Source organism: Lactuca virosa, chromosome 3, assembly GCF_052849685.1.
Source record: "Lactuca virosa cultivar CGN04683 chromosome 3, Lactuca_virosa_CGN04683_v6, whole genome shotgun sequence".
NCBI lineage: Eukaryota > Viridiplantae > Streptophyta > Magnoliopsida > Asterales > Asteraceae > Lactuca > Lactuca virosa.
The window spans coordinates 189,601,220-189,613,184 of record NC_136428.1 but is presented as its reverse complement, the minus strand read 5'-3'; the positions used below and the strand labels follow the sequence as shown (position 1 = coordinate 189,613,184).

Below are 11,965 nucleotides of genomic sequence, written 5' to 3'. Positions count from 1 at the left end.
TATATATATATATATATATATATATATATATATATATATTTGATATATGTGCATTGATGTAAAACTTATGGTTATATGTTTTTTCAATATATTTTGAGTGATCTACAAGTTATTCTATGTGTATTTTTAATATTTGAACTTATTTTTATGCGTATTTTCAATATTTGAACTTGTGTATTTGTTTGTACACAAAAATATATAAAAAAAATGAAAATCTAGAAACCCGGTTGAATTGACGGTCAAACCGGTTAAACTGAAAACCGGTCATCCAATTCAATAAAAAAAAGTGGTTTTTAAAACATTTGATAAACAGTATTTCGATTAACAACAACTTCGATGAACAATATCCTCGCGTGATTGATCTAGAATCGACATTAATTTGATACGACTCAAAGTGATGCTCATATTAATAAATGAAAATAGAAGAACCAATAGCTGCCTGTATGTATTTTTTTCTACCCACCCTACCATCAGCCAGGCCCCTATATTTATTGAAACACTTGCCAAGTAATCGACTCATAATCAAACACACTATTTTTTATATAAGTAACTAATAAAATAAAATAAAATAAATATATATAACTAATTATACTTTATTTTAACTACTGAAAATTAACCCGAAGACCCTGCACTTGTCCCTTCGTTTATGGACTCGATATGCTTCAATAAATGAAGAATTTGACTACAAAAAAATGTAATGGAATAACTTGATCTTTGAGACCACATGGTATGGGCCATAACGAGAACGGGAGATGCTGACCTGGATGCCCATAACGCCGTCTTAATGGGGGGAACACCGCCCCCCTAACTCGTTGCATCTCGTCGTGGCGAGTCTCGTGGGCGTTACGACGAATTGAAACGGCATGATTTTATACCGTCGGCTTTAATGACCGTTGCTGTTGCATCTTGTTGCATCATGTTGCCCATTTCCCTACTTGGTGTTATAACACCATTTGCTTATGTGGCATGGGAGGTGACACAACTTAGTGTTGCATCTTGTTGCCCACACCCAATGCTCTGATAAAATTCGATAACAAAGGTTGTAGTCTCGAGTTCAACACATGGAGCCCATCAGGAGAAAAAGTGAACGAGAAACTAAGGAAAGACGTGGAAAAAAATGAAAGAAAACAAAACTCTCATTTCCTTTTTTTTTTTAATTGTCAGAATAACTCACAATAACATATTCTAGTTTTCTTTTATTTCCTTCCAGTTTGAAAATATGAAAAAGAAGTTTAAATCGTTGCTTTTTCCAGCATGTAAACACAAAAAATACACAAAAAGAAATTTAAATTGTTGCTTTTCTTTTTCCAGCGTGTAAACACAAAAAAATACATTATCTTTTAAAACTCTTTTCACTTTTTCAGACAAGATTGACATGGAAATGTTCCAAAATTTAGCCAAATAAGTAATAAATGAATAAATAAATAAATACATACATAAATAAATAAAAATAATAATAATAATAAACTACAGCAATAGTCCATATAGTAAAATTCATAGTGTAGTCCAACCTTCGACAAAATAGATCATATCCATGTGGTTTTCAAATCTTTGGATTTTGTTTTTGGTCCATAAAAAAAGACTATTATTTTTTTTTGAATTTTTTTATTTTATTATCCGAGTAAATAAACACTGTAATTCTATTATGTTGGACCCATTCCATTCCATCCTACTATTTCTCTTATTTTTTACTCTTATTTTTCACTGTAATTACCTTTTGTCAATTTAAAACAAGAATTTAGAGTTGCAAAATGAATATTTTCCGAGGGTGAAAGTAATATGACTATGTAGCCATCGCCACCATAAGTACCCTCGTGAAATGATTGTAGATGTTTTTTAAAATGTCTTCTCAAAATTTGACACGATAATTATTTATGAGCTAAATGGAGCACTTCCATAATAGAAATTCTATGACGCATTATATTCTACATAGACATCATAATTGGATGTTATCGTATGTTGAAATTAGCTTTCCTCAATCGCGGAGGAAATAAGATATGTTTATGAATATGGACAAATTCTCTTTTCATCTCGTATCTATCATGGTACTTTTAAAACAAATGTTATCAAAACAGTATAAAACAATTTTATTTGTTACAAAAATCAAATAGAGATGAAATCAAGAAATATAAACATAAAACTTACTAAACGAAATTTACAGATTATGAACAGATAGAGGCTTGCAGAAGCAATGTCCTAAAGCAGAAATTGGTCCCCATTCATGCAATAGTTTCTGGACTTCTGAATTTAAGATACAAGTATCTTAAATTAAGTTCTTGCACGATAACTTAATTCATGGTGAATCTACTATATGTATTCATGGAATTTGAGAGAGAGTTTTTATGTATTTGTGGTGTATGTTCATCCAAGAGATCTAAAAAATCAGATCCGATTTCTTTAAATAAGATTGACATGAAACTGTCAAAATACAGTTTTGATAACTTCTCAAAATTTAGCCTTATCTGATTAAAGTCGGAATTAATTAAAAAAAATAATAATACTAATTTCAGATAATCTCTTAAAACCCCAATGCACAAGGCCATCTTTTGACTATTAATATATATAATTAATCACTAGTAGTACACTAGTTATTCAAAGCCCACAAAGTCACACTAGCTCACTTGATGCTCTTAGTCCCTTAGTAACAAGAATAAAGGAACAAGTCTTTGAAACATACGAAAGTTTGATGTTCCTTCCTATGTGGGATAAGTAACTTTGACAAAATTATACAAACACCAACATGTACCTCGGGTTTTTGACAAAATTGTTAATATCGAGATCTTATATAAGATCATTTTCTACTTTTGTAAAATCATGATGGTAAAATCAAATCGAGATCGTAAGATCATACCAAAAACATTTTAAAACATCAAAAAAAAAAATTATCGCTCAGTTAACAATAAATAATTTAAAACATGAAAAATACATCTCTAATACGCCATTTAATAATAAAAATTCAAAAGAGGTTTTCTAGGGTTTATATTCGATGTACTAGTAAGTCCAATGATAAAATATTAGGTTTATTAGGGTTTATATTAGATGTAATTGTTATTGTAGATTAGACGGACCAAATAAACAAGTGAAAATTCATCCTATACCCTCAATAAAAACCAAAATAATTTAACAACAATTTAAACCAAAAAGTCCAAAGTTCGATGGACTAAAATATCATTTTTTTCAATAAAAATATATAAAAACTTATAAAAGAAATAAACAAACACAAAGTTAGAAACAATCTATCAATTTTTCAGAAATTAGACCAAACAATAAATCCGACTAAAACTTAAATCAATAATAATTAATAAAAAGTGAGAATAATCAAGAAAGTTCTTTAATTTCCTTTCTTTACTTTTTACCTTTACCAATCCCAATTTCCATCAATGCAAAAACCTTTTTCCTCTATATATTCTACCCACCTTCATCACTCCACCTTACACAACTACCCTCTTCAATTCAACAAATCATGAATGAACCAAAATATGCTTATCCTTACCCTGCTCAAGGTACGAATCTACTTCACATTTCTCAATCCTTTATTCATCTCACTTCCAATTCACAAAACAATTAACAATCATCTTCAACAGGAGGAGGCTATTATCAAGGACCTCCGGTGATGGCGCCGCCGCAATACGCCGCACCTCCTCCTCCCCGACGAGAACCTGGTTTTCTTGAAGGCTGGTATGTATTCAGTATTCCCCCTGTTTTGAAAAAAAAAAATCTCCTATTTTCATCCATATTTTTATGGATTTGATGATTTGGTTGATTATTATTATCCATTCGTATGTGGGTTTTAATTGGAATTTTGTTTTGATTTGTAGTCTAGCGGCTTTGTGTTGCTGTTGTCTTCTTGATGAGTGTTGCTGTGATCCAACTATCATCTTCTTCTGATCGCTTTACTTGTTGCCATGAATAGAAGAAAAATATGAATTTTATGTTTTTTTTTTTTAGATTTTGATTTTAATGTATTTATTTACTTATTTATGGTGTTCTAAGTGCTAACAAATCCATGTACTACCACTTTCTGTTTGTGTCAATAAATTAAAAATTTGTAATGTTGAATTGAATTATTATTCATAGTTTTTAAACAATTTATTTGTTGATAAGATGTTTTGGTTTTGAAAAAAAAATAATCGAAATATCATAATTGAATTTAGGTTTGATAAAATACTAACTACTTGGTATTATGAATTAATGTGTACATCAAAGTGGAGTTGAACAAAAAGAATGGACTACAATGAAAATGATTATTTTGGAACGTGAATGAGTAAAAGTATGGATTTGTGTGTTATTCTTTTTGTAGTGAGGTTTTCCGTTTTTGTTTGAAAGTTTCGCTTTATTTTTCAAAATTTTAGGTTATTTCATTTTATCTTTTTAGTTTGTAATGATGATATCCAATCATATATTTAGGGAGGAATTTGTAGTTTTTGATAAATTTATATAATGAAATAGATTTCTTGAGTTCTTGTTGGTAGTTGGTTTTGAATTTTATCGATTTATACATTCAACTTGATAAAATAATGTATACATTCGTAAAAAAAATTCGAACAAATGAATGGTGACTAGGGATGAGCGTGTAGCACCATTTCACGATACCATTGAAGAAACCGAAAATACAATTTTAGTACCAAATATACAATATCTTTGATACAAATTTGTACTTTTTGATAAATTTATATAATAAAATTGATTTCTTGAGTTCTTATGTGGAAGGAATGAGATGCACGTATGCACTTATAATTGTTAACATGTGATGGGAAGAAACACGTAAAAGCACCTGTCTCAAAAACCACTTCCACAAGTTCCGATTATTGAAACACTTGTATGCTTTTATATAAAACACACATGATTCAAGTGGTTAAATGTTAAATACACGGTATTTTTATTTATTTATTTACTTATTGTTATTATTTATTTATTTTGTATTTACGATTTATCTAACTATCCCTACCAAATTTGAAATCATGTCCTATCCCATGGATAACTATGACCTACATACATAATATACAACTAACCTCAAACACACATTATACATAAAATTACGAGGTTTCCCACGCTTCGCAACAGACGAGAGTGATGTATATAAAGTGCCTTTAGATTTCATGTTTTAGCATCCAAAGTCGAAATAACACGTACAATTTTAACATTTTCCCTGATTAGCAATATTCTTTGGAGCCAAGGGCGGATTTAGTGATGGTCCAGGTTAGCACCGACAACCCCTGACTTTTCCGGGCGCAGTGGAAAAATTTTCGAATTTTTTCAAAATTTTTATTTTTTCTACTATCGTGCAACCCCTCACTTTCCTGTGCAACCCCTACTGTGAAATCCTGCGTCCTCCCCTGTTTGGAGCATTGTGTTGTAGAGCTAGAACGACAAAAGCTTGTTTGGTGTTCAATGTAAATAGTGACAATAGGCTTGTAGAAATATCTAGTGTAATCCCAACCTGCATAAATGGAAGACCACAATAAAAATAAATAGATTAAAATTTTTTTAAAGCATTAAAGTAAGGGAGCACATATAAGTTGAAGATTATGATAAAAATAAATACATTTGCTTTACATATAATAACAACTTACTTTCGATTTTTAACTCATAATAGCAACATATTTATGTTTTTTTTACATATAATGGCATTATGATACAAATAAAGTACAATGCCCATATTGGAAAGATAATGTAAGTATGTTACTTTTATGAGTAAAAAAATACAGTATGTTGCTATTCTCTACAATATGAACATTACCTAATTACCATTTCCGCATAAATTTGCAATTGCTCTTGCTACGATTCTGAGAGTTTAGGGATCATTTGTTTTTGACGATGTATGTGCTAGTAAAGCAACACCTTCTTTACCCATAATTAATCATTCATTCAGTTTTACCAAAAACAAAAGTTGATCTCTCTTCATAGTATATATATATATATATATATATATATATATATATATATATATATATATATATATATATATGAGTAAACTGCAAATTTGGTGGCTGTGTTTAGCAAAAAAATGTGGATAAAGTCCAAAAAGTTTCAATTTGGACCACTGGTTCAAAATCACAAACTTTTGGCGGATTTGGTCTCTGAAAAACTTAAAATGACTATTTTACCCTTCCAATTTATATTTTCTATTTGTTTTGATTTATTTCAATAATTTAGTAATTGAAAAAAAACAAAAAGAAAATACGTACCCTCCCACCCTACCTCATAGACATATAACCCCACCCTCATCTCTTACTGATTTAATTCACATCCATATACATTTCCAGGGATGAACACAATGAAGTTCTGGGAATACTAGATAAAGATTTAACACACATTAGAGCACTTAACCTCTTTTACTCTATCTCGTGATAAGCTGTGAGATGAACTAGATGAATATTTGATACACATATTGTAGATCTATCTAGGCATAAACCTGTTAGATGAACCAGATGGAGAACACTTCAATGGCATATCAGTGGCCGGATACTGCTATGGTTCCGACGAATTCGACACATGAATTTTCTAGGGCTCCATTGCCCAAATACTTCTAAGGCGATAGGGTTTTCACAGTCGAATCTAGGTTTTCATTCGGTGACCCTCCAAGATCGAGATTTACGATTTTTAGATGGTCCGATGGTATCGATTTTTGGGTTCATCAATATGTAAAAATGACAGAGGTCTGATTTTCAAACACTTGTTCATCACCTAGATGGCCTCTTATTTACTCCTTGTCCTCTACAAACGCAAATGGTCTCGTCTTTTGACATGTCTTCTTCCTTATTGTCTTCTTCGCTTCTCACTCTACAACTACATTCTCAAGTCTCTGTTCACAGATCCTGGCAACAGGTGGGAGGCGTTTTTCTGGTGGAGGATAGGTGGATCTACGGTGGAGATGGAGTGTGGTGCTTGTGGTGAAATTAGGATGAGGAGATGGTAAATTTAGATGGATCCGGGTTTTTTTGGGACGAGGAAGAAAGAGAAAGACTGGGAAAAGGGAAGAGGCCAAGAGGGTAAACGGGGAGGGGTGGATATTATTAGTGATTTTCTATTTAAGAAGGAATTAAAATAAATATAAAAAATCTAAAAAAGAAATTAAAATGGTAAAATAGTCATTTCAAATTGTTCAGGGACCAAATCCGCAGAAAGATTGTGATTTTGGACCAAATCCGCATAAAGTTAGTGATTTTCTATTTAAAAAGGAATTAAAATAAATATAAAAAATCTAAAAAAGAAATTAAAACGGTAAAATAGTTATTTCAAATTGTTCAGGGACCAAATCCGCAGAAAGTTTGTGATTTTGGACCAATAGTGCAAGTTGGAAACTTATTGGATTCCATCCACATTTTTTTGCTAATCTCATTGTTGATCTCAGGAACCAAATTCTGCTAATCTCAGGAACCAAATTCGCAGTTTACTATATATATATATATATATATATATATAGGAGTAGGATCAAATGAGAACACCTAAAAGGTTGAGAACGCGAGAACAGATCTCATCCATCTATTATCTTAGATCTAAGGCTATAATTAATTAGAAATTTTGTTATTATTAAAATGTTTAAATTCAATTAAATTGAATTAAAAATAAGAAAAGGGTATCATGGTAATTAATCATTCCCTTATTTTAAACAACTCCTAAAATCTCTCAATCTCTCTATAAACCTATGACTTCATCATTCACTCCACTATTTTCGACTTCATCTTTCTCTCTATACCTAGGGCACGCCTCCCTCACCTGTACATCGGTCTCAATCGCTCCATCTAAATCAGAACCTCATGGTGGTTATTCTTGGCAGCGAATGAAGAAGAAGAAAGGGAAAGAAGGGGGCTCGGTGGTGGCAGATTAATCGCAAAGAGGAGGGGGAAAAAGGACCACCGGTTATGCTGGTTTGTTGCTGCGAATTTATCATGGTTCAATTTTGTTTGAAATTTGACTCTTGAAGATTAGTCTACGGATTCTTGATGCCTGTAACAGCCATCTAAATTATCCATACAACAGAGCTCGGCCCATATTACTACTTACTCTCGATTGCCAAACCCTATATCAGGATCTTCACTCCCCAGAACCTGTTGTCGTCCCCAAATCCTAGCCACCGAGTGTGTGCGAGAGAGAGAGACAGAGAGGTAAGAGAGAACCAGAAATCAGGCGTGTGATTAGGGCACAACGTAAGGGAGTAGGGTCGTTCTTTAAGCCCCATACCCACCACCGGAAGGGGCCTGCTAGGTTCCGCAGCCTCGACTTTGGAGAACACAATGGTTACCTCAAGGGTGTAATCATCGAAATCATCCACGATCCCGACCGTGGTGCTCCTCTGGCTCGCGTCACATTCTGTCATCCTTTCCTCTACAAGCGTTCGAGGTGAGGGGGAAAAGCCAAGAGTCTGCTGCCTCTTTTGATTTCCCCAGGGTTAAATTTGACTTGAGGCTTTTTTTTGCTGACTGGTTGAGTTATTCTTCTGATTCTTCTGATCTTATTTGTGACACTGTCTAAGTTAGCAATGGGTTTTGTCATGTGCCTCATGGGATCGGCAGCTATGATATTTATTTATGATTAGAGTGGTATTCATTATGATTGGATTTGTATTCAAATGTGATTAATGATATATATTCATTTATGAATAATTAATTATTTTTATTATAATTTTTGTTTATGTTGTATTCAAATGTGATTATAGAAAAATAGATATGTATTACATTGTAACTTGTTGTGTTATTATTTATGAATAGATGTGTAATCTAGATATAAATATCCAATATTTTTATTTATTTATGATTATAATTGTATTGTAGTTTTTCTCTATAAATTGTGTTATATTCGTTTATTATTATAATTTAATTCATCTATTCATTCACGATTACAACAGATTCATATATAACTATAAATATGTTTTTATTTTTGTATGATTACACATATTCGGTTGAAATGATTAATCTTTTTGATATATTGGTAAAAAATAAAAAATAAAAAACATTTTTTAATCATGGTAAAAACGTTTTTTTAATAATCTGATTGTTTAAAAATAGACATGAAATTGGAGAAAAAAAACATTTTTTAAGAAAAAAAAATTAAATTTTTTAGTTTTAATTTTTTTTTTGATAAAAATGTTTTTTTATATTTCATTAATAAGAAAAATAAAAAATCAAATATTTTATTCTATTTTGGTAACTGATCTTAAATTTAAGGGAATTTGATTGATTTTATTTTATTTTAATTTAATTTAAATATACAATTACTAATATGTCATTATATATTGATTGGTCTAGAACTGTTCTCGCGTTCTCAACCTTTTAGGTGTTCTCATTTGATCATTTCCATATATATATATATATATATATATATATATATATATATATATATATATATATATATATATATATATATATATATATATATATATATATGTGTGTGTGTGTTTGTGTGTATATATATAAAAGTTTAAAAGATTTAAAGGAATACCATTCATTGTAATATTTGCAATGGTTCTAAAAGCAACGCTAACTAGTATTGTATTCTTGGAGGCTGTCAATAGAATAACAATGCATCTAGACATTCTTGTACAATTTGTTCCCTATTAATATCTATAGAAATAATAATATATATTTTTAAGAAGATTACATAAAACATAGATAAATATTATAAAACAAAACCTACCTTGAGAAACTTTAGAAAACGAAGGGGGCGTGAAACTCACGTTATAAAAGGTTCAAAGTCGAGGGACTGAAAGTGACAATTTATAAAGTAGATAAAGGCTGAAAAGTTTCAATTTAAACGGTTGTAGGGTGTGAAGTGTAGGTGTAAACATCCTCGTTCCTCAAAAGTTCAAAGTCTGAGAGACGGGAAGTGAAAATTTAAGCTTGCACGTTGCAGCGTAAGTTTTTACAAATATTTTTTTGGAAATCTCCAGAAAAGTTCTAAAATTTTACCATAATTTACGAAAAAGTCCCAAACTAAAATTTGTTTACGAAAAAACATGAATTACCGGTAAAAATGACGATTTGACCCCTTTTTTTCGGTTTACCGGTTTTATTACTTATATGTTTCACTAAAGTCCCATTATTTTACCCTAATTTGCGAATAAGTCCCAAAATAAAATTTACTGATGATTTGGCCATTTTCTTCATGTAACATACATTTTATCGGTTTCATTGCTGACTTAGACACCTAGTCATTAAATTAGCTGATAAGATGAATACGATGAGTTATATAATGCCATATTTACTATAAAATCTGATACCCATCTCATCGACTCATTTATGACTATATATCTACGTCAGCAATGAAACCAATAAAATGTGTGTTTCCAAGAAAAAAGGGCAGAAAATGAGTTGATGTCTGATGAGATGGATATATTGGGTTACATAAGATTAGATAGACAATTTGATATTTCTTATAAACGTAAAAAATAACGCAGTTGTTGTTAGTTTATGTAATTATTGTAGTCTTCGTTGGATGCTTTTGATGTTCCAAAAAGATATACAATACATCAGGATATCAAGTTTTATGCTAAACATAGCATTATATAGCTCAACATATCCATCTCATCATCTCATTTAATGATCAGGCGTCCGGGTCAGCAATGAAACCGGTAAAATGTATGTTACATAGAGAAAATGGTCAAACCATCAGTAAATTTTATTTTGGGAATTATTCGCAAATTAGGGTAAAATAATGAGACTTTAGTGAAACAGGTAAATAATAAAACCGGTAAATCGGAAAAAGGGGTCAAATCGCCCTTTTTACCGGTAATTCATGCTTTTTCGTAAACAACATTTAGTTTGGGACTTTTTCGTAAATTAGGGTAAAATTTTATGACTTTTATGGAGATTTCCATATTTTTTTGTTGGAGGTGCATTGCTATAAATGGAATAAAAACTCAATAACAATTATCTTATTGTTTTTTTTTGAAAATGTAATGGAAGCAAATTGTATAGTCCAACGTCAAGCAACATTCCTTTTAGTATAGTGAAGTGATTCTTCCAGTGCATTTTTTCATGCATCCACATATTTTTGTAGTTTGTTGACAATTATGCCTCTCATTTAAATATATAAAGTATTTTAATTATTCCACTATTTTTTTAGACGCTGATTTGTTTAGAATATAAATTTATTTTGAGGGAAATATACTATAATTAAGAAACAATAATATTTATATCTACTTCTCTAATAGCATAAGTATGTCTTCCTCATCTTTGTTCCTTTTCGCTCTTGAAAAACTCTACTTGTTCCCTTCCACCTTTCACCAGCAAACACGACATCGATGGATATTAAGGATCAGAAACATGGGTGGCTCAAAAGAAAAGAAACATTACCTTTCATATGTTTGATCCAAAATAATAACATCAGTTACATGAATTGGACCTTGTATGAGGTGAAGTCTTTGGATATGTCATACATGAGGAACATACGGTTTCAAAGCCTCATAGTCTCACAACTGTTGAACACTAAGATAATTTAAGGAAAACACAAGCAATGGCCCAAAAATGAGAATATGTATGTAAGACTTTACACAAAGACAAAGGAAACTTAAAGATGTAAATTCCTCATATGTAAGACTTTACTCCATGATACATCAAGAAGATGGATGCGGCTCGACAATCTAGCCAAATTCCCCTAAACTGTCAACATTGAATAGATAGTCAATTGAAGTAACCAAAAGAAGAATGCAGATAGTTATAGCAACAATCTGGTGCTAGGAATCATGGCCCTGCAGCTGATAGAAATCTGGACCAAAATAGCCCCGTTAAAAGATTTGTGGTACCATCACACCTGTTTACTGCTTTGCTGCATTGAAGATGTGGTAGATAGGTAGAGTGTGTGGATATTCCTATCTATAGGCCTTCTCCCCCTGGATTGACGAATCTGCCCCTGCTCAAAGCCTCCCCTGATGTAAACTGATGTAACCTCTGGTAATAATATGAAGCATATATTACAGTAATCATTGTGTCATCTACTATGTTTTACACTTTGAAGAATAACTGAA

General features: G+C 31.2%; 2 long non-coding RNA genes across 2 annotated transcripts; one reads left to right on the top strand and one right to left on the bottom strand.

Annotated features, from left to right (window-relative positions):
- Positions 1 to 3,384: 3,384 nt before the first annotated feature.
- Positions 3,385 to 4,088, top strand: LOC145162773 (uncharacterized). Its single transcript, XR_013739322.1, has 3 exons — positions 3,385 to 3,503; positions 3,585 to 3,678; positions 3,819 to 4,088. It is a non-coding gene; the product is annotated as an uncharacterized LOC145162773 (long non-coding RNA).
- Positions 4,089 to 5,008: 920 nt separating this feature from the next.
- Positions 5,009 to 7,011, bottom strand: LOC145162772 (uncharacterized). The gene is made up of 2 exons (XR_013739321.1): positions 6,202 to 7,011; positions 5,009 to 5,440 (listed from the first exon to the last, which is right to left on the bottom strand). It is a non-coding gene; the product is annotated as an uncharacterized LOC145162772 (long non-coding RNA).
- Between the last annotated feature and the right edge of the window lie 4,954 nt (positions 7,012 to 11,965).